The sequence below is a fragment of the Monodelphis domestica genome, chromosome 8, assembly GCF_027887165.1.
Source record: "Monodelphis domestica isolate mMonDom1 chromosome 8, mMonDom1.pri, whole genome shotgun sequence".
Lineage (NCBI taxonomy): Eukaryota > Metazoa > Chordata > Mammalia > Didelphimorphia > Didelphidae > Monodelphis > Monodelphis domestica.
Window position 1 is genome coordinate 63,275,766 of NC_077234.1, and position 25,694 is coordinate 63,301,459.

Below are 25,694 nucleotides of genomic sequence, written 5' to 3' on the forward strand. Positions count from 1 at the left end.
GATGGACATATGTCTGTTGTCTGAGCAACATACAAATTAAATACAGAGAGATTTATTATCTGGTGAGCCACAAGTTGATGATTTGGGGACCTTTGCAACTGCCAGAAACCACCTACTGAGTTTTAGAGAATCTGTGATCATTCAGAGAATGGAACACTCTCATGAACAGAATCTCATATCCTTGATGTATTGATGTATTGATGTATTGATGTAAATATTCATTCAAATAACCCTGTCATCATCTCCAATTATTCAATAGATATAATTTTCTGTTCCCATGCCTTAGTAATGAACACAATTTTAACAATGTTGAAATAATAATGAAAAAGAAGAAAACATAGATAGATCAAAGGAGACTCTGATCATCTCTAACCTGAAGGACACAACACCCTTTTCTTATGTGAGGTATTTTCTGACAATTTGCATGAGAGACAAAGTAAAGAGTCTCTAGCTCTGCTCTCTACTGTATCATAATGGCTGGTGACTCTATCACAAGAGGATTAGAGACTTCTCTGGCTACTTCATTCACTCCTGTTCACTATGAGAAGAGAATATTTATTTCAAAATCCTTATATAAATATTGTATATAATAACTATCTGCTCATACTATATTTGGTCATCCAATCAGTTTCATTCAGCAAGAATTTTTTTTAATGAGCATATAATAGTTCAAAGCACAATTTCTGCTTACAGTTACACAAGAGAGATAACATGTATAAAAACACTGGCTGTGCATGGCAGTTCCAGGTGTCCTGCTAAATCCAATATCTAATATATGTAGAATTTCAGGCAGATTCAGCCATCACTCTGAGCATTTAGCTTCATCATCTTTTTTTTTTTTAAACTCTTACCTTCTGTCTAAGAATATCAAAACAGCAAGGATATAAGATTGTGCTGACGAGGATTCTCCTCTTTCTGAATGATCAGAAACTCTCTAAAACTCAGTTGATGATTTCTGGAAGTTACAGAAGAGTAGTAAAGATGAGGCAATGGGGGGAGGGGGGGTTTGGAAGGGAATCTCTCTCTGCATTATGTTGTTTTGTTTGACTTCAGCAATCAGTGACCTGGAGGTCAAAGACCACTGAGATGTGCAGGTATAGACAAACCCTCAGAGAAAGGAAGTTGAAACCAACAAGATAGGAAACTGATCCCACAAGCACTACCCCCTGGACAGTACCAAGTAAAGTATAGAACTATGGATGGTTCCTGAGATGTGATGTGGGAGAGATAGCGGGTGGAGAAAACTGTTTTTAAGGTGAAACCAGGAGATTGTTCACACTCTTCTGGCTGCAGCTTGGAACCCGATGGAACCCATGTTGGTGGTGAACTTCAATCCATCATGGCTGCAAATAGAGTAGTAAGCTGAGCAACTCTCTACCTCTTTCCTACATTTTCCTCTCTTTACTTTCACTACTTTGATGCAATGAAGTTATTAAAGCTACTAACAGTCTCATAATTTATTTTTTACTATTACAAGTATAAGTGATTTGCCCAGTGTCACACAGCTAAGTAGTATCTGAGGTTAGATTTGAATAGAATCCATTAAGCTACCTCCCTGCCCCTTTCATTATCTTTTAAACAAAAGACAGGACACATTGGTGGCCACCGGTCTACCAATAAGTTTCAAGGATATTGATTATCACCTAAGAAACTGGGCAGCATTTTTCTAGAAATACATTTAATTATATGCCATTCTCTATATATGTTGTTACTTGGAACTACAGAGTATCTTTGGGTACTAGCTTAGGGTATGATACTTTGAGCTCATGCTTAAGTAGTATTTATTTCACTTTGCTGGGTACTTTCTTCCCTATCACACTTAGAAGTTTCATTAACTTTATGTTACAAATGAGTAAGATTTTCCTATGGGCTGAAGGGCACTTGACTTCACCATTGGCCTCCAGCTAAGCTCTTTTCCCAGTCTGATCCTTTACATCTTGATGGCATCATCTTCTACTCTGCATTGGATCTAAACCATCTCTGGGAAAAAAAAAAAACTAACAGAAATAGAAAAGCAATGTGTTAAATTCAGCAACCACTATTTAGGGTGGTGGACTTAGATTCAAGAAGTACTAGTTTTAAGTCCCTGTTGCTAAATATTGTTAGAGGTAAAATTCCCAAGACTGTTAAGGGTAAATTTAGGGTTGAGAATGAATATAAATTTTAGTTGTTCGCCAGGGATTTAAATTCTAAATCCCAATGAAATACTCAAGTCAGAATGGAATTTTATGGTGGTTTATTTACAACAGAAGGAAGAAAATAAGAATGAGAGAGAGAGAGAGGAAAGGGAATTAAAACTGCTCCAGCCTGGGCTGAGCCAGGCAGGAGTTCAGAGGCCTCATTCAAGGGGCCTCTCTAGAAAGCCAAGGGAAAGGGAGGTCAGTCTTATCACTCACCATGTGACCGTCTAAAGGGAAGCAGTCTGAGGAACTCCTCCAGGTTCAAATTCCAGGGTCAACTCCTCCAAAGCTCCTCCTCACAGGAAGTGACGCAAAATATAAAGGCAGTTCTTTACATCACTTCCTGTGTCTCACATGTGTCAATGGTGGCTGAAGCTTGGCTTAGGACAGCCCAGGGGGTCAGTCAGTTGTTTCTGATTTGTCACTTGCTAGCACATGTTGGTCATAGGCCATCCTCCCCAACATTTAATCCTTAAGTAGGGGTGTATACATTCCTGGTTGCTAGAATTCTAAAGACTAAGCAGGGTGGAATAAAACTAAAATTCACAAAATTCCTTCTCTAAGACTAAATTGTAGATGAATGGTAATCTGTAAATGATAGAGGGACTTTCCACAATAAGAGTTCTCACACAAGTCTTTGAAATATTTCTTTATTTGTAAGACTATTGATTAGGTTGGGGGCAGAAGATACAAGAATGAGTAAGAAAACTTTGGAAACCAAGAAACACTTTGTTCCTCAAGGAATTTACAATCTAGTAAGTCTTAGCTACCTGCATTTATTCATTTGGAAACAAAAAGAGAACAAAACTTACTCATAGATTTTAAAATGCACAGGCCTTTAGATCTTAGAAGCTTCTAGGTGATGTAGTGGATAGAGTTTGGGCCTGAAGTTAGGAAACCTGGAGTTTTAATCCAGCCTCAGAAATTTAATAACTATATAATCCTGCAAGTCATTTAAGTTCTTCCTGACAGTTTAGTTATGTGTAAAATGAGGACAATAATAGCACCTATATCTCTTGATTGTTGTAAAGATTAAGTAAATTAATATTTATAAAGTCTTTTCACAAAACTTAAAGGCTAGGTATTATTTTGATCCATTCCAAGTCCCTCAGTATATAGACTGAGAAACTGAGGTTTAAAGAAATTAATTCACTTAAGACTTGGCCAGAATCACACAACTTATTTCTCAGAACAGGGATTTGAACCTAGCTCTTCTTGTCTCCAATTCCAACACTCTAATCTACCAGGCTGCCTCTAGGATTCTTCCTCAGTTCACCTTCTCTCTTCACATGGTCCAGGTAGATCCAGTGATCTTGCCATCAACACTGACATTTTCTAACATCCCTTTTCATTCTCATGGAGTTCTGGAAAAAATTGAAATGAGGTGTAAGAATCTGGGAGAACAATGTACCCTCATTTGTATTCTGCCAGTGCCTTGCAAAACAAAACTGCCTCTTCAGCTCTAGTGCCTTTGAATTTTAAGCAAGAAGGAGAAAATTTCTCACAGCAACAGGTGGGTGTTTACCTGCTTGTACTATTGGCCATTTCATATGCTGGGTCCCTTTTAAATTCCCTAATAATAAGCCTTCTCTGTTGTACAGGCAGTCGAGTTCAGTTGCCATGGTACTTCTACGTGGTACCTCTCAATAATACTGCCTTGCCTATGATTACAGAGTAAGGACCTTTTATAGCAATAATAATAAGACCTTACATTCATGCTATGCCTTTTACAAAGAGAATCCCAATGGATTGGTTGAATAGACTATATAAGAGTTTTCTCAAGACACTAAAAATACCCATATTTCTACTTTGAAAATGTGGCAGTCATCCTGCCCCAGTTAGAGTTACACAACATGTTTATTTTTTTCAGAATGCAGTGCGATAGATTATTTATCAAAGTGAAAATATGAAAGATAGTTAAGTTGACAGAATATAAACACTTTAATTGGAATGTGTTTGGGGAAATGGAGTAGGAAAACTTTTCTGTTGTCAGTTTTTTTTGTTTGTTTGTTTATTTGTTTTGTTTTATTCTAAGGCTTTGTTCTAGAGGTGAAATTCAGATCTGCTTTATACAAGCTTTTGTTCCATGTTAAGTTGTCACTGTTGGGTGTGTGTGTGTGTGTGTGTGTGTGTGTGTGTGTTTTGAGTTAAAAGTACAGGAAAGAGCAATTGAATTGTAAATGGGGTCAAGTTCAATTCAGTCATTTATTCAATTTATTATTTAAATAAATAAACCTTTAGAGAGGGACTGTGAACATTATGCCATAGGATAAGGTTACAAAATTACTTTACCTTTCTAAAGGCCTTGCATCCACTCAGGGGGCAGATGAGTTACCTGGCAGAATCTAGCTCATTCTATTTAAATCCTTAAAGAGAATTTTCTAGAAATATCCTATTTTTTTTTCTCATTTATTAAGAAGTATATTCAGGAGAAGGGAAGAATTTATAACCAAACAAGAGATAGAGAAGATTACCATTTTTAAAATGAACAATTTTATTTATTTTAAATTAAAGAGAGTTTTTACAAACAAAACCAGTGTAACCAAGATCAGAAGGAAAAAAAATTATAACAAATTTCTCTAATAAAGGTCTCATTTCTAAAACATTTGAAGAACAAAGTCAAATTTATAAGAATCCAACTCATTCCCCAATTGATAAATGGCCAAAGGATATGAATAGGAAGTTTTCAGATCAAGAATCAGATCAATAATGACATGAAAAAATGTTCTAAATTCCTCTTGATTAGAGAAATGCAAATTAAAACATCTCTAGGTACCACTTCACACCTATCAGATCAGCCAATATGACAGTAAAGGAAAATGATAAATATTGGAGGGAATATGGCAAATCTGGCACACTAATGAATTGCATGTGGAGATGTGAACTGATCTAACCATTCAGAAGGACAATTTGATTTTATGCCCAAAGGGAGAGAAAAGAGCATATCTTGTGATCTAGTAAAACCACTACTAGGTCTGTATCTCAAAGAGATTTTTAAAAATGGGAAACAACCTGTTTGTACAAAAATACTTATAGCTGCTCTTTTTGTGGTGGCAAAGAATTGGAAATGAAAGGAATGTCTCTAAATTAGGGAATGGCTAAACAAATTGAAGTATATGATGGAAAGGGAACACAATTATTCTATAAGGAATGATGAACAGGATGATTTCAAAAAGAGCTGGAAAGACCTGCATGAACTGATGCAGAGTGAAATAAACAGAACCAGGAGAATCTTATACACAGTAACTGAATTATTGTGGAATAATCAATTGTGATAGAATTTGCTAATAACATTAATGAAATGATCTGAGGGACTTATGAAAAAGAATGCTATCCACCTCCCAAGAAAGAAGTGTTGCAGAAGAAATGCAAATGAAAGCATATGATTTATCACTTGCTTATTTGGGTATATGTTTTGGGTTTTGGTTGCATAAGATTATTCACTTACAAAAATGAATAATATGGAAATATGTTTTACATAATAAAACATGTATAACCCAGATTGAACTGCTTGTCAGTTCTGAGAGGGAGAAGGAAGAAGGGAAAGAGACAATATGAATCATATAACTTTGGAAAACTTGTGTGTAAAATGGTTATTAAAATAAAAAATGAATAAAAAGAAGTATACTTTATAAGAACAACTAGGTAGCAACCTGGGTAGAGCTCCAGGCCTGGAGCCAGGAGGTCCTAGTTCAAATCTAGCCTTAGACAACTTTGAGCTGTGGTGATTCCTGGCAAATCACCAATAATCTTAGACCTTAACACTCATTCCTTGGAAGTGATACTCAGTATTGATTTTAATATAAAAGGTGTTTGTTTTTTTTTCTTTAAAGTACACTTCAGTACTTTAAAGACCCCTGATTTCAATGACATAAATATTCTCTTAACTAACTCAGATTTTTTTTTATTCCCTCCCTGATTTATTATATTATTTCATGAATTACAGTAGTCAAAACAATAGTTTAGCTGCCATCTGGTGGGAGAGGGAGTGGCTAAGGAGGAGGAGATTCTTTCTACTTCTTAAGCTGATCCTTGGATAATACTAGACATTCAGGTCTCAATCAGGTTTGCAGATGAGACTTTTTGAGTTTGGTAAAACTGAGCATTCAAAGACCCTACAACTTTTTCAAAACCTAATGAGACAACTGAGTGCAACTTCTGGATGTAGTAGAAAGAATGAATTTGGAGATCGAATGCCATCATTTAAATTCTGACTACTGTTTACTTTTGTAAAATTGAGATTTGAACTCTGGACTCCAATCCCCACAAGTCCTTGCTCCACTTCCCCAAAATGCTTTGTAATCTCACGGAATTCTGAGGTGGGCGAGATCAAGAAGGTACTTAAGCTGATTGCAAAGGCTTTTGAGTGGCTCTCTTTTTGGACTTCCATTTTGGAGCAGACGTGGCTCTATCCATAATGTAGGTAAGGTCTTGTCTAGGTCTCTGGCCTGGGCACGTTTTCCTTATCCTGTATTTTCTTTAATCCTTAATCCTTAATAAACCTCTAAAAAATATAATACTCCTTACAGAGAGAAACTAATTTCTACCTGCCTCAGTCTCCCCTAAATTTTAATCTTTACACTTTGTCCAAGATTCTTAGGCAGGAGCTTCCTCAGCCATAAAATGAAAGAAATGGACAAAATATTTTTATTTATATATATATTATATATATATATATATATATATTATTTAAGATGTCTTCTAGCTCTAAAAATTTGTGATTGTGAAAAAAAAAATATATATATAAACTATATTATTGTAGTTTAAAGCCATAACATTGGTGAGACTGAGAAATCCTGAAAATTAGGTTTGATTCTTATTTTTTAAACACACTAAACAGCAATGTAACTAGAGAAAAAATATTCTTGTCCAATGTAATTATTTTTAATTACTTTTCAAATTTTGAATTTAAAAAGCAAAAAGAACATTTCCATGTATGCAGTGAGGATTGTATATAAAAAATTGTGAATCTCCATTTCTTCTTGCTTTACTGTATATGTATATCTGAATAATAATTCCGCATGTTATTTTCAAAACTGTCTTTCTCATATGTGCTTCTTTCTGAAGATAAGGACTGTTTTTCATTGTTTTGGAGTTCATTTGTTTCTTTTCTTTCTGCCTACAGCCTTAGCACAATTCCTTGCCCAAAGCACATATTTCATCAATATTTAGGAACTATAAGTAAATTAGGTGAATACAGAATAGCATACATGCCAGATCTTTGGGAAAGGAAAGATTTTAAAACCAAGCAAGAGTTAGAAAAATCACAAAACGTAAAATAAATAATTATGATTACATCAAATTAAAAAGGTTTTGTACAAACAAAACCAGTGCAAACAAAATTAGAAGGGAATTAAATTGGGAAACAATCTTCATAACAAAAACCTCTAACAAAAGTCTAATTACTCACATTTATGAAGAGCTAAATCAATTGTACAAAAAAATCAAGCCATTCTCCAATTGATAAATGGGCAAGGGACATGAATCAAAACCATTAATAAGCACATGAAAAAGTTTTCCAAATCTCTGATAATCAGAGAGATGTAAACCAAAACAACTCTGAGGTATCACCTCACACCCAGCAGATTGGCTAACATGATAACAAAGGAAAGTAATGAATGCTGGAGGGGATGTGGTAAAATTGGGACATTAATGCATTGCTGGTGGAGTTGTGAATTGATCCAATCATCCTGGAGGACAATTTGTAACCATGCCCAAAAGGTGATAAAAGACTGTCTGCCTTTTGATCCAGCCATAGCACTGCTGGGTTTGTACCCCAAAGAGATAATAAGGAAAAAAGACATGTACAAGAATATTCATAGCTGTGCTCTTTGTGGTGGCCAAAAACTGGAAAATGAGGGGATGCCCTTCAATTGGGGAATGGCTGAGCAAATTGTGGTATATGTTGGTGATGGAATACTATTGTGCTAAAAGGAATAATAAAGTGGAGGAATTCCATGGAGACTGGAACAACCTCCAGGAACAGATGCAGAGTGAGAGGAGCAGAACCAGAACCTTGTACACAGAGACCGATACACTGTGGTACAATTGAATGCAATGGACTTCTCCATTAGTGGCAATACAGTGATCCTGAACATCTCTGAGGGATTTACGAGAAAAAAAAACTATCTACCTTCAGAGGAAAAACTGTGGGAGTAGAAACACAGAAGAAAAACAACAGCTTGAATAAATGAGTTGAGGGGATATGGCTGGGGATGTAGACTCTAAATGAACATCCTAGTGCAAATATCAACAGAATGGAAATATGTTCTCATCAAGGACACATGTAATATTCAATGAAATAGAGCATGGGCTGTAGGAAGGGTGGGACTAGGGGAGGGAGAGAAAGAATATGATTTTTGTAACCAAGGAATAATGTTCTAAATTGACTAAATAAAATTAAAAAAACCAATTAAAAATAAATATTTATCTTACTGAATTAGCCTTGTAGACATCCAAAGTAAAAACTTTAACAAATAAAACCATTGGCAATATCTAGGAAATAATGTCTTTTGTAAATGAAAATGTTGGTATTAACTAACCAAAATTAAGCTAGTGTTTTAAATTAGTATTAATAAAGAACACTTCCATTTCTAGAACTTTTAAAATATTTTAGAGACACAATATTTTCTTTATAACAGTCTGTGAAGTACATAAGTCTCTCTATTTTCAATTAGAGATGAGAAAGTTAAGGATCATTATGCGAAATGAATTGTCCATATCATCCAAATGGAAAATTAAAGAACTAGGATTTGAATCTCAGTCTCCTGCTTCCAAATCCAGGGTGCTCTTCACTATACAATTCTGTTAGTAGTTCTTCCTTCTCTGATTTTCAAGATTCTTCTTGGGGTTAGGGATATGAGCTATGCCATAGAACAGAGGAAAGTTGGAGGCAAGAGAAATCTATTTTTCTGAATAGGTGATAGTCTTAGGTTTAATTCCTGGTACCAGAAGTAGATCTTGGGCATCCCTGAAAGGAGCATGGCTTTGCTCTAACTGGTTGCTGATGTCCCAGGTTGCCCCTTTAATATTTCCATGATGTTGGGGCTTATTGCCATTTAATAAACAAACATTTATTTAATGCCTATTATGTGTCAGGCACTGTCCTATACACTGGGTCCTTTATGTTCTTTTTCTGTGCATTTAAAAGTATCCTTCAATGGCCTTCTTTATACCCCAGTATCATAATTGCTAACCCTAATCCTCTGCATTTAAAAGGAAAACCATTTGTAACAAATATGTGTAGCCAAGCCAAATAAATACATGCAATGGCCTTGCTCAAAAATGTTTATCACTTTCTTCTGTACCTCAAGACCATCACCTTTCGTTAAGAAGGTGGGTACATGGAACACCATACATCCTCTCCAGACATTGTTGATAATTGGCATTGATCAAAGCTTTTAAGTCTTTGAAATGGTTGTCCAGATTTTGCATACTTCATTCTGTATTGGTTCATATCACCCTGGATTTTTTGGAGTCATTTCTTACATTATTCTTTAAATCAGTTCAAAAAATGTTTATTATATGCCTACTATATTCCAGGTTCTGTGCTTTATGCTTGAATAGAACAATAAGAAAATATTTTTCCTATTCCATGGCACAATAATTTGTTATTTCACAAATGATCTATACCTTGTTTTAGACACTACCTCTCCGTCTTCCCTTTGTTTTCCTGTTGACTTAGATGAATTTTTACAGCAAGGTCTATGTGCAAATGTATGGGTGTTCTACCCTCTTTAGTCTATTTCAGGTAAGACTGAAGTTCATCTGATGGCGCCTCTCCTTACACTTTCTCCGTGTTTATATATACTTCTCCTCTTACAGTCCTATTATAAGAAATAACAAGTTCCAACCCCTTCATTCTTCCTATGAAGTATATTCCTTTGATCTTCCCTTTTTCCCTTTCAAATTGCTTGAATAAATATGTATTCTTGTATTTCTCTTGACTCTTGTGTTTTTATTTCAAAGATTCTATTTAGTTCTGGTCTCTCATCAGAAATTCTTGAAAATTTACTATTTCATCAAATGTCTCTTTTCCCCCATAATATCATGCTAAACTTACTAAGGAGGTATACACATCCTTCTCACCATTGCATCTTAGATTCCCTTAGTTTTTTCAAGGCTCAGTTCAGGTTCCAACTACTTACTATAAGAAAACTTTCTTGATTTTCTCAGTTGTTAATACTTTCTTCTTTTGCATGTTATCTGCCATGTACACAATTTCCAGGGATCGTATTATAGAATACAATATATAGTATACTCTGGAGGATGTGAGTTTTTCAAAGATAAGGATTGTTTTTCATTGTTTTGGAGTTCATTTGTTTCTTTTCTTTCAATCTACAGCCTTAGCACAATTCCTTGTCCGAAGCACATATTTAATCAATATTTATCTTACTGAATTGTCCTTGCAGATATCCAAAGTAAAAACTTAAGCAAATAAAATCATTGGCAATATCTAGGAAATGATGTCTTCTGTAAATGAAATTGTTGGTAGTAACTAACTAAAACTAAGCTAGTGTTTTAAATTAGTAATAATAAAGATCACTTCCATTTCTAGAACTTTTAAAATATTTTAGAGACACAATATTTTCCTTTTAACAGTCAGTGAAGTACATAAGTCCCTCTATTTTCAATTAGAGATGAGAAAGTTAAGGATCATTATGCGAAATGAATTGTCCATATCATCCAAATGGAAAATTAAAGAACTAGGATTTGAATCTCAGTCTCCTACTTCCAAATCCAGGGTGCTCTTCTTTATACAATTCTGTTAGTAGTTCTTCCTTCTCCGATTTTCAAGATTCTTCTTGGGGTTAGGGATATGAGCTATGCCATAGAACAGAGGGAAAAGAGACTGACAGTTCTACCAGTGTATAGGGAGTAGTAAAAAAAGGACTGCTAAGAGAATACCACAGAATGGAAGGGAGTTATAAGAAAGCAGAACTGTTTCCTTTATTTCTGTCTTTCATGTTGCTTTGTGTAGTACCTGATTTTTTCAAAAAGGGGGTGGGAGCTTGGACTTATGAAGTGATTTGTATTATAAACTTTTGATGATTTCCCTCTCTCCAGGGAGTTCTGCATCTGATAAGCAAGTTAGACCCTAAGAGAGTTACTTGGGGTACTGAGAAGTTAAATGACTTGGAAAGGTCATATAGACAATATGAGTCAGAAGTAGGACTTGAACACAGGTCTTAATTTTGACTGTGGCAGGATCTCTATTTATTCTGCTATATCAAATTATCTTTCAATCCACCTAGTCCAATCCTCTTAGTTCACAGATGAAGGAAATTAGCGCCAGAACAGTTAAAAGACTAGTTCAAAATCTCAGTCTTTAGGGAGACATGTCTAAAATCTGTTTTTTTTTAGATTGTGTTCAATGTATCATAATATGTTGGGAATGTGGAGAGGAACTATGGGAAAGATGCTGGGAAATAGAGGTCAATGACCTTGTAGGAAGTTGGCTTGAATAATAAACCATGAATTCCAAAACTTTGAGCTAAGTTTAAGGACCACATAGTCTACCTACCCCATCCCACCCAACCCCCCCAAAGGCAATGATTGGAACTCTTGTATTTTTTATAAGAATCTCTCTCAAAGCAGAATGCTCTTTGGATGCCTGATTAAAGTTTCAATTCTTTTTCTGCCTTTGACATTTGCTTATAAACTTTAAGCACTTTTATCTGTCCCTTAATTTACCATCTGTGAATCAGAAGTGAGATAACACCTCCTTCTACCTCTGAATGTGTTACTCCATGCTGCATAGATTAGAAGGATGGAACTCCATAAAGACTCTGGCCCTGCCAATAGAGTATGGGGGAATCACCAAGTTGTCTTCTGTCCTCTACTCATTTCTTTAAGTTCTGGCACAAAGGAAGCTGCATGGTGTTTGTGGGAGGAATAATGGATTTAAAATCAGGGGACTTCTGTTATTTACCTGTTGACCAAAGAATGGCTCCAGTGTGATAACAAGATTAGCATGCAACCAGGAACTGGGATGAAGAGAACTCTTTTCTTCCTTAAAATTTGTCCTGTTTCCCTTCCTTCTCCATGTTTGCAGAGTCTCTTCCACAGGCTAGGTAGGATCAACTCCTTTTAAATGCAACTTATACAAAGGCAAACAAATGCAAACTTAAATTATAAGAGAAATTCAATGAATTTCCTTCTTTTTAATTGATTGAACTTCTCTACTTCTTATTCCATTTGTGCTTTTCTGGAGGTAGCCCTGAGGAAAAGAGGGGATCAAATTCTTTACAGACGTGGTATGAGTATATGCTTATAGAGAATGTTGGGAATCCATCAGAGGGAGGCAGATATGAATAAGAACTTGCTATCCATCCTGGTATGTCTGACAATATACTGTAACAGAGGCATGTGGGAGTTCAGTTATAATTTCAATTAATTGTAAGCCTATATGCATGAGGGAGCTTTGATAATGATTACCAAAAATCTTTAAGCTGATAGCAAGTTTCCCATTACTCAGTGGTTGGATCAGGTCCCTTAAAAGGTAACCTGTACATAGGGAAACAAATTTAACATTGGTAAAAGTAAATATAAAATACCAATGTTATTTGCTGAAGAGGGAGGAATGTCAAGTAGATATGATCTGGAAAGACCTAATTAATGTGAGATAGCCTCTGACAAGTAAAAAGCCCTTAGCCTCTATGTCTCTCAGACCCAGGACACCTAGTGATCCTCATTGGCAAGCAAAGACCCCACAATAGGAACAATTCTGACAAAAAAAAAATTGTGCTTGGGGAAACATTTACACTAAAGTTTAATGTATAGTTGTTGCATGTTAATTTCAACAATAAGGGGAGGTGTGAAGACCCACTACCTCTCCCAGCACCCTATCCTAGAAAATATGTGTCAAAGTCAAGTATTAGGTAATGAAGAATAAGTAGGATAGAAAGTATGGAACTGGTTTCAAGAGAACAGACATGAGAGGGTGAGGTTTGGCATAAACAAAAGATGTCTGATATCAGTATAAACAGATAGGGTGTCAGTCCATAATATCCTAAAAAGAGTAGAAAAGGAAGGGCCAAACACTAGCATAAGAGCATAAAGATACATGTTTAAAAAGGAAGTCAGCTATCAAGATGGCAGCCTACTCTTTTGATGCTCAAAGGGCCTTATCCAATTGGGATCCTACACAAGTCAATGGAAAGGGGAAATAAGTAGGGAAATTAACTAATGCTAATGATTTATAGGTGACCACTCTGACTAATGGATCAGAGTCAAAATTGGTGGCCAGATACAGAAACCAGTCATGTATTATTATTTCATTAAACATTCTGAACACCTAAAATAACTGAAATGCTTTTAATAAAATTAGGTGTGCAAGCAGCCTGCCCTGCCCTAGTGCCATTGAAAATTCAACCAGTCAGCAATTCAACCTTTTAAAAATTGATTGCTTGATCATAATTAGGCTATGCTTATCATGAATAGATGAAGTTTCTTTTTTTTTTTCAAAGAAACTAAACAAAACTCACAAAGATAAATGCAGATAAAACAAGTATTTCCAATTTCCCCTCTTTTCCACAGGGAACTTTGAGGGGAAATTATTTAATCCTTTAGACAATCCTGACACGTCTTTCTCTATGAATACATACTTTGAGACAGCAACAGCCAAGGAAAAGGAAATAAATGTGGGATACCAATTAACCTTTTACAATTAAAAATCTTTCTCTATTATATCACCCATTAGCAGTGCTATAGTTAATGGTCTGTCAGTGTTTCCATTAGACAATTTCTCTAGCACCCAAATAGCAAAGTTCCTGCTAATTAAGATAAAATAACACCCCAATGAATCTGTATGGTATATAACATAAGCTCTTCTCAAAGATGCTTAAAATAGATGGACACCATCTGAAGCTCTGTATTCTGTTCACTAAAGAACAATTTAAGAATGTGTTTTAAGTGCCAATTTAAAGTACATGTTTTCATTTTATTAAATATTCCAGCTATATAAAAAGAAGAAATGGGGTTTTTGACCATTTCGATATGGTTGGATGAATATCAATAAATTTACAAGAATAAGGCTAAAGGTTTCCTGCAGCACTTAACATTGCTTTCAATATTCAGATCATCTCTAGAATAAAAATAGGACAGGGCACTCAGTAACTACCTATTTATAATCTTAGTTTTAACCCTGAAGTAGAATTGTATTTCTTTTCTAGAAGAGGGTAAAAACAAAGCTCCCATATTTACATCTCTTTGTCATTCAAATCTTTGTAATTTTCATTAAACCCTAAGATAACAACAATAAAAATTAACATATTTATCATATTTAGCAAACTATATTCATTAAAAGCAAATAACCCATCATAGGTAACTAAACCAACAAAGACCTAGTTACATAACCAACAAAAATCAGAAGTTATAATATTTAACTTAACTCCTGTTCTCCTAAAGAATATTTTTCAGTAAGTACCCTTATGACATCAATTTATAACTATGATTGCTTGACAAAAGATGAAGGATTTACTTGTCGACAAGGACTGACTTGTTCATTTCCACTGTGTCTTTTATGCTCAAATTTAGAAATTTTAAAGGAAAAGCAACACACTATAAATAGCACTTTCTTATTTTTTTTAATATAAGCATTTAGAATTGCTTTAATTACATATCTTTCTCATGAAAGGCCCCAAATATAAAATTATAATGTTGCAAAATTGCAGTGTATCAATGATGTTTCACAAGTGGGTATTTCTTATAACCCATTCATGCTACTCCTTCCTCCATATATACCTCCTTGGCATATAGGAAATAAGTTAAATTAATACTCCACTCAAACACAGAGCTGAATTCTCAATCTGCAAGTATTTATTTAGCATCTACAATATTCCAGGCACCTAGGAATATGACTACAAAGAAAGAAACAATCCCAATTTGCAAGAAATTCATGTTCTAAAGGAGATCAGAACACACACACACACACACACACACACACAAAGAGAACAAATAGATAATATAAAATAGTTTACTGCAAAGAAGTTTGAGAAACTACTAGTACTTGAGGGGATGAGAAAGGTTTCATGTTGAGTGTGTTGCTTGAGTTGCATCTTAGAGGAAGAAAGAGATTCTATGAAGCAAAGGTTCTAAAGGAAGCCGATGTATGTATGGAAGACAGAGTCATAGAAAGGAAAAATGGTATGTCATGGATGGGAATGGAAGACACATCACATCAGCTGGATTATGAAGAAGGATAATAACCAATAAGTTTGGAAAAGGCAATAGAGACCAAGCTGTAAACATTTTTTATCAATAAACAGAGGAGTTGATAGGAAAGAGGAGGAAGGGAAAGATAGGAAAAAAAATAAAGGGTCTCGATAAGAGAGTTTTTAGGAACATCCATAGTTAGGGGAACATAATATGGACAAGAAAAGATTTATAAGAAACAATTAAAGAGGTAGGATAAGTAGGGATGAATATTTTTATGAAAGTCCAGAGAAGAGAGATTATCTAGGAGGAGAGAATGGTCAACAGTGCCAAGTACATCAAATCCAGAAGGATGAGCAATAGAAAAAGAGGTCATCATTTTCAGTAAACTTTTTTCATAGGGGATTTCTCACTTGATGTAGGGTCTCTAATTTGTGGCATGTACCTGGCCTGCTGCTCAAGATGAGCATATTTGGTCAAATAAATCATTTACTGATCATGCCAAATCCTCACATTCTTGAGCTTCCTCCCAAAAATTGTTTTCTGAACATCACAAAATCTTACATAAGCTGAATTCCACTTCCCTATCACTCCTATGAGTAGAATAATTTAGAACCAAATCCTACCCAAGTTATGTGAAAGGAGAAATTTTCTTCTTCTAATAGGCATCATACCCTTCCTTTTTCCTCTTCTCCACTCAGAAAATGAACTACACCTATATTTCTCTAAATGAGACAATGCCTTCTTTCTTATCACAGGGACCTAGCACAACATCTTCTAAGTGTTTTACCCCCAAGGTATTTTTCCTTTACCCCAGTACCTAGGACTCTTGATTACTCCTGATTTATAATTTCCTTTTGTAAGAGGGAAAATGAGTTTATTTTTTGGAGGGTTGGACTTGATTTTAAGAGTTTGGTTGCCAGGAATTTAAGTAATTCCTAAGAGATTTTATTTACAATTTATTTACAAAATGTAGAAAGAGGGAAGCAAGAAATCGGAGAGAGGATAAGGTAAGATATCTAGCCTGAGTGCTAAGTAATTTTCTCTTGGCCCCTCCAGGCAGGGAGAATTAGTTTCAACTGACCTCAACAAAATTGAGGACATGGGAAATTTCTTCAGAAAAATCCAGCAGTTAAGAGTTGGCTTTTTACTCACCAAGTGTCAGTCCAGTCAGTAGATCCTTCTGCCCCTCTTCACCAGCCTCAACTCGAATGCATGAAGAATTTAACCTCAGCAGACGTAGAAGTCCAAGCTGAACTCTGCACCAAGAATCCCCAACTCTGTGTATGTAGCACTCTCTCTTTTAAAGGTATTTTCTCTTGCCTCACTTCCCCTAATTCCACTTCTACTAATCACAGTTGATGCTCTGCTCTAGGACTTCCCAGAAGGCAGTTAGTCGATTCTGGTTCATTACCCACTATCACACACTCCCATTTCATGATTAAGTGGGATATTTGCTCTTTTGGTGATTAGATCTAAATGGTCAGCTCTTCATATTTAACTTTTAAGTAGAAAAATACCTTGGGAGAAAACACTTAAGTAGGGTGTTTACACTTATGAGAATTAAAATTTAAAAATAGACATGAGTTACAATTTAAATATCTTCACAATCAGGAAAGAGCTAAGTACTTTCATTGTTACAATCAGGGGAGACCCAAATCCAATCTTCACACCTTCTATTTGCCCTATCATATCAACTGTCATTCTTTTCCAATTCAAGGTATAAAGTAGAACCGAGTTCATCAAAAGCTATGGCAGAAGAGCATACACTTTTTTATGTCTTACCAAGCTAGGAAATTGTAAAATATGACCCAATGATAGTTTTCATGTCTGTCATCTCAGCTCCTTCCCTCAAAAATCTTATAGTCTACATTATGTTCCCTGTGTTATAAAATCTCATAATTTCTACCTCATAAACTCTACCTATGGGGTGTGTACAAGGGAATGACCAGAAGCAAAGAAAATTTGAAATTTGAAGAAATGCATCAAAAGATGAGCAGATGGAACCTCATAAAACCTTGGGGGATGGGATGGAATTCCAGCTAGGCTCAAAAGCAATTGGAGGAGAAAACCCAAGGTTCTTCTGATCTTGGAGTCTTTGGAGCTTAGAGGGAGAACTACTTGGCAGAAACATATACAAAATCTCTCAATCCTTTGCTTGAACAGAAGATCTCAATTCTCAACTGGTGCCAATCTAAGAGAAAAAGAGAGTCACAGGGGTAATGATCCATTTTTTAGAATTTTAGAAATTTTCCCTAAAGCAAGATAGTCCTATATCCCAGGGTTACTAGGAAGCATATACAATATGTTACAATTGAATGGATGCCAAAACCAAAAAAAACACTTAGAAAGCAAAGGTTCAGAATTTGATTCATGGCCTCAAATCATTTCTCACCTAAGCTCAATTTTCTCATTTGTGAAATGAAAGAATCTGCCAAGATGAAAAAACAAGGGAACTTAGAAGAGGGATAGTTTTGAGGGGCTATTAAGTGCTTACCAATTCTAAATCAATGACTCTGATGCTTTGGACTCTAACATGAGTCATTTTGGGCAAAGAATAAAACCTCTTCTGTCCTTGACAAGGAATTCAGCATACTGCTAAGCCTCTAGAAAATGGCTTTATCAGAAAAGAAGTTAATTCCATAACTCAACCAATAGTCAATAAACATTTTAAAGTGCCTACTATATGCAGGCACTTTGATAAGTACTAGGGATACAAATAAGAAAAAAAAAAAAAAGATAGCCCCTACCCTCAGGTAGCTTACAGTTTAATTCAGGAAGATAATACATAAAAGGAAGAAGAACAATTAAGTGGCTCAGACCTGAATGACACTTAATTGTTCTTCTTCCTTTTATGTATTATCTTCCTGCATTAAACTGTAAGCTAGTAAAATTCCCAGAATTGATGGGTTCTGGGAGCAGCCTTCCATCTTGCTGTTCCACCTTGCTATCCTCCTGGGCATTCTCAACATTATTTTCCTAAATTAATAAATTTCTCTTTTTGTCTTTAAGCTAAGTTTTGGATTCTTGCATTCTTGCAAAAGGTATCCTTCCTGAACCCCAAGGGTACACATCTGAATCCCATAACACTGAAGACTGGCGGTCCTGGGTTCAAATTTGGCCTCAGATACTTCCTTGCTATATGACCACAGACGAATCAGTATTCCCCATTGTCTATACCTTATTGTTCTTCTAAGCCTTAGAACCAACATTCAGTAAAAATTCTAAGTCAGAAGGTAAGGGTTTTATGAAAAAATAAATAAAAGAAAGTTGAAAATGGGACTACTTGGGGCTACCTGGATGATGGCCACAAAGTCGCAACCAAGCAGTGTCTCTGATGAAAAATGAAGAGTTACCTAGACATTTCTAAGCCCCCCTTAAAGAAGACTATGAAAGGAATTCATTGCTCTACCCTTTAGCCCTCCAATCAGAAGGGAGAAGTAACTGAGAGCCATTAGAAGTTTCTGAGCATCAGACTCAGTGATCCAAGAACTAATTCAACTAGGTTCAACAAGTATCAATTAAGCCCAAATTTCTTGCAAGAAACTATGCCAGGTACATAAGCTAGAAAGTCACAGGGAAAAAAAATTAAAAATCCCCTTGTCCTCAGAGACCCTAACATCTGCTAAGAAGTAGAAAACAATATGTACTCACAGAAGTCTGAGCTATTTACATGGCAATTTTGAGAAAGAAAGAGTACTATTTAAAAGGTTAGAGAGGCTCCTGAGAGGGTCCCTGAGCTGAGGAGTGAAGGAAATCAGAAATTCCCTTAGTGTTTGATGATGAGGGACTGCAATCACAATATGGGAGACCAATTCTGCAAAAGCCCAGCTAGAAGAGGTGGAATGTCCTGAATTAGGAAGAGTTATCAGGTCACTTTGACTGGAACAGAGAGTTTGTGAAGGAGAGTAATGTGACATAAAACTGTAAAAGGTAGGTGGGAACCAGATTGTGGAGAGTTTTAAATAACTAATCTAATAAAACTGGACAGAATGGAAATATACATAATGTTTATTTAATTAACCAAAATTTTAATGTCAAGCGGAATAGAGAGAATTTTTAAAAGTTTGTCTTCCACAGTAGATGTAAGGTAATAGATTTCTGGGTTTAGGGGCAAAAATAACTTTTACTTAAATTCTAGAATTGCTTTCTGGATTTAGGGAAATAACCTTCACGGAACTCCTGAAATAGCTACTTACTATATAATGTTGAATAAACTACTTATTTCCCTTCTGCCCTAGTTTCTTCAAATCAAAAATATTTTTTTTAAGAGTCTACTATTGGGGAAGCTAGTTGGCTCAGTGCAAAGAGAGTTAGAGCTAGAAATAGGAGGTCCTGGATTTAAATCAGACTTCAGACTCTTTCTAACTGTGTGACCCTGGGCAAGTCACTTGACTTTAATTGTCTAACCCTAACCACTCTTCTGCCTTAGAAATGATACTTAGTATCAATTATAAGATCGAAGGTAAAGGTTTTTTTTCAAAAGTCCAATTATTTTCCAAATACTGTGCCAAGCAATAAAAATACAAAAAAAAAAAGCACCCCTTGCCTTCAAATAAATAAATGGTGCATAAAACATGCATTCCCATTAAAGGGAACCATAAACATTCTATGCAGAAGGCTCTTCATCTATAAAATGATGGAATCAGACTAAAAGATCACTGAGATTTATGATCTTCTGACTCAAGATCCCCCTCATAAAGGTATTTATAGATGAATAGATAGAGTTCTGGGTTTAGAGACAAGGAGGATGAGTTCAAATGCTAGCTTAGACAAGTGCTAACTGTTTGATTCTTGGGCTGATCACTTAAACTCAGTCTCAGTTTCTTCTCTGTAAAATGAGACGTTGGAATTGATGGCCTTTCCTGTGCTTTGTGATGGAGGGGAGGGAATGGATAGATGATGAGATAAGGCTGGGAAAGCAGGTAGGGCCCACATGTGGAGATGCATGAATTCCATGCAAATAGATTTTAATGTGATTAACCACTGAAGACATTATTAAGTTTATAGCTAAGGAAGCCTATTTGGAAGACCTCTACAGAATGGATGAGAGGACAGAGAGTATACATGTTGGGAGGTCTGTGTTTATTGCAATGGTCCATTGAGACATGTAGCAATGGAAACTACTACTAACTGGTTTCTTGGAATGCCTCAATGTGTGCAGAGACTCTTCTGGATTCACAGTTCCCTAATGCTAGAGGGGGAGGTGCTTTAGGTCCCATTGTTCTGAAAAGGCTACTTAGTTCCCATGCCTCAGAAACTGATGATTGTGGATCTTTTTCCTTAGGGTCATCTAGATCAGTTGGTTGGAGGGTGATGGAATGTTTAGGCCACAGAAATGTTCAAATCCACCTATCAAGTTGTAGAGACCTTACTTTTGGAAATGGTGGAGAGAATATTTGGGCTGATTAAATTAGATATTCTTGTGATTTTGAAACATGCTTTCATGTGTTTATTGGATTTGGGGTTCTTAAACTTTTGTGTCTGTCATGAACCCTTTAGCTTCTGCTGAAGTCTATAGACTCCATAGAGCAATATTTTCTTTTTCTTAAATACATTTTCATTTCTTTCTTTAAATATTTCTCAATTATAGGTAAAATGATTTTAATATTCTTTTTAAAACTTTTTTATTTAAAAATGATCTCCCTTCCTCCTGTTCCTTTCCTATTCCTTGAGAAGGCAAGCAATATATCAATTATACATGTGGAGTCACATAAAATATATTTCCATATGTAAAAAAATATCATTATTTTAAATTGCAAAGTTTAAATTTCCTTTTGAGAAGAATTTTAGGTAAAGAAAGATGCCACTTCCCTGAATCCAGAAACTGAACTGTTGGAGAAGACACCATGAAGATGCCTCTAGATCACAACCTGCACAAAAAAGAAATCCAAATTGAACTTTGGGTGTGGTTGATTTAACGTTTATTTATAACTGGCTTTTTGTCAATGTGTCCAGCAATTATTGGTTTTGTTCTTTTTTTTTCCTCTTATCCTCAAATTGTTGTAATCTTTAAATTGATTATGTTTTTATGATCCTTTGGGGAGGTCCTTCTTCCCAAGAGGATCAAACAGAGAAATGTAAAAATAGACTTGAATCTAGGACTTCAATCCCTAGAAGTCCTTGCTCCACTTCCCCAGAATGCTTTGTAATCTCACTGAATATTTTCAAATGTATAAAATAAAATATGTAGGATCACAAAAGAAATGAATTATATTGAAACCCTATAACTGAAATTTTTTAATGTTCATATATCCCAGATGAAGAAGCCCTTTCATCAAGATGAACAGTGTTCCTAAAAGTAAAAATTCACCTTATTTATTCTATTGAATCCATACTCAAATGTAGACATAAACACTCACATAGAGAGGTATATAAATAGATACATATATGTAGATTCATACAGAGAATATTCCTTCATAACTCTATAAACACATATTCTACAAGGGAAAGTCAAAGGTAGTCATTACTTCAAAAGAAGACTGAGCTCCATAAATGTTTCTAAATAATTACATAATGATTTTTCAAATGGATAATACTAATAATAAATGAAAATAGTAGCTTATTAAAGTCTTTGAAATCAATAATTAATCATCATAACAGTTAAAATTTGTACACAGGGCACTACATTTTATTTGTATTCTCTCATCTGATAAGTTTGAATGTCTTTTTAGAGAATGAGTCAGTAAACATGTATTAAGTGCCTACTATGTGCCAGGAACTGTGCTAAGCTCTGGAAAGGGGGAAGAGAAAGGAACAAGAATTTAGTATGTTTCCACTATGTGCCAGACATTGTACTCAGTGCTTTATAAATATTATCTCATTTGTATCTGGGCATACAAAGAAGGGCCAAAGAGAGTCATTGTTCACAAGAAGCTCACACAATTTGTATGTCAACATGAAGAAGAAGATTCTCTCTCTGCTTCTTCTACATGGAATAAATATCTTCTTTCATCCCTGTACAAATCCGCAAAGATTTCCCTCTGAACACTGACAATAACCCACCCTCCTGCCAACAAACTAGAGATCAGGGCTGAAGGGATTCCATGCTGGGCTAAGTAAACAATGTGAAATGTGTTCCTTTTGGAGATAAAAGTGTTCACCTAGTTTAAGAAAATTAGATTCCCTGGAGTTTAATGGAAAGAGAGTGAGGGATAACATAAGGACAGCTCCTGTGCTCCATTGGTATCTGTCTAATGTCAAGAGAACCACAGAAAGCTTCCAGAATGTTGGGTGGAGTCCCTATGGTGCATTTACAGAAGATGGGCAGACACAGATGGGTTAGTGATTCACATCATGTTGCAAAGTGGGGGGGGAGGGTGGTGGAAGAGTTGGCATAGACATATCATTGGGCTCAGCCATCTTTCTAAGTGTTTGAAGCTTGGTATCTAATATAAATAGCTTCTCATACGACTTTTGAAAAGCAATATTGAGCAATGTACCCATACTCTTTGAATCTCCCTTTCACCATTTATAAAATGAAGTTTTTCGTCTACATAATTTCTAAGATTCCTTCAAATTCTGACATCTCTCTACTCAAACACTCAAATCAATCTGTGATCTCTCTCATCAATCTGGAAGTTTCCTCAAATGATACAGGTTGCATTACATTCAGCACTCCCTGGCCAAGTTACATGAACATAAAAATAAAGAAATATGCATTTTTTGTTGAAAATAGGAACCAGAAAAAAAAATAAAGTTTTTACAAGTCTTGGAAGGCTTTTAAACATTAATTTTCTTGCTCTTTTATAAATAAAAAAAAACTGAGGCAAAGAAAAATAATGCAATAGTTATGATTATATGGTTGGGATTTAAACCTAAGGCCTCTGACTCCAAGTTGAACTTTCTTTCCACTAACCCATGCAGCTGCCTCCAGTCAATAAGTGCAAGGACAGGCTCACTTCTGGATCACAGAGACATCCTGGCCTCTACCTTGGATAAGCATGTTAATGTACTTCTAAGCCAATTAAAATTTGATTAGTAACAACAAAAATAAAAACAAACTGAAGGGGAAACTTAGAGAAAAGCAACTGAAGCATTGAAGGAAATGGCCCAGGGGATTGTGGATTTGCTATCAGTAAAAATATTCAAATCTCATCTTGACTATCATCTATTCGAGGATAATGGAACCAATCCCAGTAAGATGCAAAGGAATAAACAGATGAGCAGTCAGTGGTCCCTTCAAACTCCAGTGACTTAGGAATAGGAACAGTAGAGCATGGGGAAGGCATAAAGGGTAATCACCCAGGAAGTGCAAATTATATTAAAGCAAATAAACACAACTGAGAAGTGCATCTCCTAGTTATATATTGTGATCCTTTTGTGACAGTCACACTAGTTCAGGAACATTTTCATTCTGTTGAGAATTGGGGGTTAGTGCTGTGATGAAACAGGAAAAATGCTCAGTCCAAGAATGCACAGAACAGTTTACTCTCTCTTGGATACTTGAAAACAGCTATTAACTTCAAATGGGATAGAGAGAATAGGTTTCTTAATGAAGGTTTCCTTGGAAGTTTCTTACAGTCATTATGTAAGACACTCATTTCCTCATTTCCCCCTTCATTTTTCCTCGTGGCCTAAAGAACTGCAGTTGAAAGACAATAAACTAATTATCCACAGGTAGCCTCCATTTATTTCAAATAAAAATTGTGAACTTAGAGAGAAAAAGTGAGGAAATAATATTTGTCCTCTCTTGTGTTGTTAAAAAGGAAATATATTCTTTCCAAATAGCTGATGAAGAAGATTCTTCAAAAAGACAATTCTTCAATGCATCCATTACTAAGTAAAAATCTTAAAATGAAATATCAATGGAAAATCATTATATGAAAGTGTTAATGTATAAAAGAACTTTGACAAATGATTTTAACATATAAAAATTAGTATGGACTTAGGAATAAGGCAGAAAAAGCACCGATAAAACTGAAAGCTGTTTCTAAGGGTCAAAAATATAACAAAAAAGCACATAGTTGTCTTTGTTTTTAGAGTGTTCATGTTATATTCATCTTAGAAGCATATTTTATTAAGATTTTTGAGTAACAACATTAAAAAGATATTATATTGATAAACTTTAGGTTGAATTTCATAGCCTTGACATAAAATTAACTTTTGATTAAAGCTCAGTATTAGTTTTGTGCATATGTGCATATTTTGCTTCTCCGAAATTGTTAGGGTAGAAATACACCTACACTCACTATTATACCATTGGTAAAGTTCTGAATTGGTGCAAATGATCTGGAAAATAATTGGTGGGAAAGTAACTAAATATATCATACCATTTAATCTAGAAATTCTATTACTAGGCATATACACCAAGGATGTCAAAGATAGAAAGTAAGCCCCAAAATATGCCAAAATATGCATAGAAGTTTTATGAAAACTAAAAACTGGAAACAAAATGATTATTGAATGAGGAATCACATAAGTTATATGAATATAATGGGATATTTTGTACCATAAGAAATAACAAATATAGGCACTCTGAGAAACATTAACAGATTTTTGTTAACTAATACTGAAAAAAGTGAGTAGAGCTAGGAAAACAGTAGATGTAATGACAACAATGTGTAAGGGGGGAAAGGGACTTATTTTTAAAAGGGCTGGACAGGATTATTTAAGAGTGTGGTCACCAGGAATTTAATTTATTCCAAAGAGATTTATTTATATGTTTTTTTACAAAATGTAGAAAGAGTGAAGTAAGAAAATCGGAGACAGGATACAGTAAGATATCTAGCTTAAACACTAAGTAATTTACTCCTGGCCCCAGACAGGGAGAATTAGTCCTTAGGCCTCAGCAAAGCCAAAGACCTGGGCTAGTCTCTTCAGAAAATCCAGCAGTTAAGAGTCAGCTTTTTCACTCACCATGTGTCAATTCAAAGGAAGAGATCTTAGAATAGCCTCACCAGGAAACAGGGTCTCAGGTATAGTCAGCACGTACTTCACCAGACTCCACTTTAAAGAATAAAGATCTGCCAGTAGAACTGCATTCAGGAAATTGTCACTCCCTTTTAAAGACACTTTCTCTTACATCACTTCCTGTGCCTTCCCCTAATTCTACATCTATCAATCACAGCTGAAGTCCTGCTTTAAGACTGCCCAGGAAGCAATCATTCGATTCTGGTTCACCAGCTATTATCAAACACGTGGGTCACAGACCTCCCATTTAAGGATTAAGTTGGATGTTTACACTTTTGGTGATTAGATCTAAAAATGGGCAGATCTCCATACTCAACTTTTAAGTAGGGTGTTTACACTTTTGGTGATTAAAATCTAAAAATAGGCAGGGGTTACCATTTTAATCTTCACAATTGTAATGGTAGAAATTTTAGGCTTCTGGGAGAGATTATAATATTGTAATGGTTA